We start from the raw sequence: 4,082 nt of genomic DNA on the forward strand, positions 1-4,082 counted from the left end.
GAAAGGGAAATTAAAGTAGCCTTCGTTAGATAAGCCATAAACCAACAGTAGATTCAGCAGACCCTTAGAACTGGTGAAATGGAATTGGTGAGATTCCTTAAGCATAGTTATAAAAATATCAAATCTATAATATTCCAAAGATGTAATAGGAGTTGAAATATGAAGTACTTTGAAATGATCGGTATGCTTAGAACATCTTCTTTAACCTTGTTAGTGGTGTTATCTGAAAAAAAAAATCTCATTGCAACTTTCATCTCCAGAGGCGCCTTCCTGCTTTTATTTTTTATGGCTCTAGTCTAGTGTTGGGGTTGGAGAAATATAAAATTCTAATATAAGTTGACACTGAGAAGAAACCTAATTACAAAGGAATCATTTCATCCACCACTGAAATGCAACCACCTTGGCAGCAACCTCAGCAAAGAGCTCAGTGGAAATCTAGCAGACAAAGCCTCTTTTGCATCCCTCACTGGTGCTTCCATCTTGTACATCTTGGTGCTTTCCAACTTGTACTTCCCAAGCGCTTAGTACAGTGCTCTGCACACAGTAAGCGCTCAATAAATATGATTGATGATGATGATGATGATGATCTTAATTCTCTAGATTGAAAAAGAGCAAAACTTGGGAAGAGGATTTGAGCATAGGACTGGAAGCAAGGAAGGTAGACATATAATATAGAAACGAAACTGGCACTGAAAATCAGGTGGGAAAAGACGCAGTCTCCTAAATTGGATGGTCAGAATAATTTAATCCTCTAAACAGGGCGAAAGGATCACTATTTTATTATTTCTTTATGAAATACATCCCCCTCTCAGGGTCGCACCTGGAGAGTTTCCAGAACTCTATCAGTCTAGACTACGGGAGGGAGAGTCGAGCAGAAGCATACCCATTCCTTTCCTAGCTTGGGCAGTGGCTAGCGAGTGGAAGGCAATCTGCCACAAGTCACAGCTCACCTGTGCAGGGCAGCAGCGGCATGGCAGAGCGTCGAGGCCAGAGACTCAAGTTTACTGCGCAGAAGGCGGCAATGGTAAACCACTTCCGTACTTTTACAAAGAAAACTCTATGGATCCGCTACCAGAACGATTGCTGATGGAGGTGGGGCTTTCTGGGAGAGATGTGTCCATGATGTCACTGTGGGTCAGGCACGACTCGACAGCTTAAGACAACAACATGAAATACATCGGGGTCTTGGTACAGAAATACGGGGAAGCATGGCATCTATGGACTCGGCTATATTAGGCTTCATTAACCGTGAGCGGCATCATTAGCCACCTGCTCCTGAAACAGCAAGGAGCAGAGAAACTGCAATATGGCACAACAGTCATGATCTCTGCCTCAGACAGGTCCCGGAGAAGTGCGGAGAGCAACATCAATACTGGTCTTCTCTGTTGACTTTGCAAAAGCACTGGAAGAATTAGGAATTCTGAGCTCTGCAGTTCCTAAAGTTTGGCTGCTCTAAAAAAGTTCACTAGGATCATCAGGCTGCTACTACCTGATGACAGATCCATTTTTTTTTCTTCTTCCTCCTATCTGGAAATGATTTGAGTGTCTGTCTCTCCTGGTAGATGTTAATGATGATAATAATAATAATAATAATAATAATAATAATAATAATAAAAACTAACAATAATTGTGGTATTTGTTAAGCACTTACTTTGTGTCGTGCACTGTACTAAGTGCTGGGGTAGATACAGGATGACCAGGTCCTCGTTTTGCAGATGAGGGAACTGAAGCACAGAGAAGTGAAGTGACTTGCCCAAGGTCACAAAGAAGACAAGTGACAGAACCAGGATTAGAACTCAGGTCCTCTGGCACCCAGGCTCTTTCCACTAGGCAAAACTACTCAAGGGCATTGATTGAACCTACTTACTTTACTGTACTCTCCCAAGGGCTTACTAGTCTTCTGTGAATAATAATAATAATAATAATGGCATTTATTAAGCACTTACTATGTGCAAAGCACTGTTCTAAGTGCTGGGGTGGTTCCAAGGTGATCAGGTTGTCCCACGTGGGGCTCATAGTCTTAATCTCATTTTACAGATGAGGTAACTGAGGCACAGAGAAGTTAAGTGACGTGCCCAAAGTCACACAGCTGACAATTGATGGAGCCGGGATTTGAACCCTTGAACACTGACTCCAAAGCCCGGGCTCTTTCCACTGAGCCACTCTGCTTCATGTAAGCTGTCAATGAATACAGATGTTTGATTGATTGATTGATAGAAAAACAGTCAGGCCAGTGCCAAAGCTGGCTTGCTTGGGTCATTCCCCATAAGCAGTGTAGTAGAGCAAGGCCGTGAAATAGATCCAGTCTTCTTTAACCTTTCCTGTTTGGCCATTTTGGAAAATTCATCAGGAGATCAGGAACCCGGAACCCAGCTGCGCTTCCAATCCTCCAGGCAGTTCTTGCACTTACTAGGACAAGAGCCTGAAGAGCCATCCAGGAATTTCTGCAAGCAAAAGTTTGGAGGCACAGGGCAAGGAAACATGCAGATGATTAAGAACTATTTGGGGAAGTCATTGGAGCACTTCAGAAAACGGAGCACTAGGGAAACACTCCCCCTAACTCAGTATTTTTACTGGTAACCCACTGCTAGTGACTGTCATTGAATTTTGCTACTTAAGCTGCACGCTGTCAAAGGGTGCCGGAATTGTCAAAGCGGTAGCAAAAAACCAATAAAGCCAGCATATTTTTCCGAGGCAGGTAAAAAAGGTTTGGTTCCAATGCGGTGTCAAGCCCCAGACACACTCCAAAGTCTGTCAGAACGGTGGCCCACAGAGGATCCGACCTTCATTAAGGTTCTGAGTCCTTGGACCTACCCGATAACAATCTTGAATGACTAAAGTCAACATCAAATGGCTAGAAAGAATCAGTGATAACTCGATCCTGGAACATGGGCAGGTAACCAGCACTGATGTGGTGTTTGCTGCAACCCAACTCTGCTGCCTAGGACATGTGAGGAGGGTGATTCCCTGCAAGATAACACAAGCAACTGCTGCGGGGTGACCCAAAGTGGCCTCTCACCACAAGCAGAGAGGGAAGGAGAAGTGACCCGAAGGCACAAAAAAGCAGAACGTCAAGCAATGAAATAGGGGTGCAGGCTGCTGGCGACCCTGACTGGCTGATCAACTTGGAAAGGGGTGGTTCTTCCTGAGCAGGGGTGGGATGATGATGATGATAATGATGATGGTATTTGTTAAGCACTTACGATGTGTTTTAGACTGTGAGCCCACTGTTGGGTAGGGACTGTCTCTATATGTTGCCAATTTGTACTTCCCAAGCGCTTAGTACAGTGCTCTGCACACAGTAAGCGCTCAATAAATACGATTGATGATGATTGATGATGTCAAGCACTGTTCGAAGCACTAGGGTAGGTGCAAACTAATAATAATAGCAATGGTATTTGTTAAGCACTTACTATATTCAAAGCACTGTTCTAAGCACTGGGGGGATACAAGGAGACCAAGTTGTCCCACTTGGGGCTCACAGTCTTAATCCCCATTGTACAGATGAGGGAACTGAGGCACAGAGAAGTGAAGTGACTTGCCCAAAGTCACACAGCTGACAATTGGCGGAGCCGGGGTTTGAACCCATGACCTCTGACTCCCAAGCCCGGGCTCTTTCCACTGAGCCACGCTGCTTCTCTAATCCGGTTGGACACAGTCCGTGTCCCACATAGGGTTCACAGTCGTGATCCCCATTTTACAGATGAGGTAACTGAGACCCAGAGAATAATAATAAATAATTATGGTTTTTGTTAAGTGCTTACTATGTGCCAGGCACTATTCCAAGCGCTGGGGTAGAGAACAAGATAATAGGGTTGGACACAGTCCCTGTCCCGCATAGGGCTCACAGTCTTGATCCCCATTTTACAGATGAGGGAGCTGAGGCCCAGAAAAGTGAGGCGACTTGCCCAAGGTCACACAGCAGACAAGTGGATTAGAACTCAGGTCCTTCTGACCCCAGGCCCGGGCTGTATCCAGTAGGCCATGCTGCTTTCTCTGGATTGGATCATGAGTGGAGGTGGCAGTCTCCGAAGCAGCCCCCAGGCAAATGTAGGGAATACAGCTAGAAACCAGCTTACCGT

At 45.1% G+C, this 4,082-nt stretch overlaps 1 non-coding gene across 1 annotated transcript; it reads left to right on the forward strand.

Annotated features, from left to right (window-relative positions):
• The first annotated feature begins 802 nt into the window (after nucleotides 1–802).
• On the forward strand, nucleotides 803–940 carry LOC119941721. Its single transcript, XR_005455302.1, has one exon. It is a non-coding gene; the product is annotated as a small nucleolar RNA SNORA7 (small nucleolar RNA).
• Nucleotides 941–4,082: the final 3,142 nt, after the last annotated feature.

Source organism: Tachyglossus aculeatus, chromosome 20 (assembly GCF_015852505.1).
Source record: "Tachyglossus aculeatus isolate mTacAcu1 chromosome 20, mTacAcu1.pri, whole genome shotgun sequence".
NCBI lineage: Eukaryota > Metazoa > Chordata > Mammalia > Monotremata > Tachyglossidae > Tachyglossus > Tachyglossus aculeatus.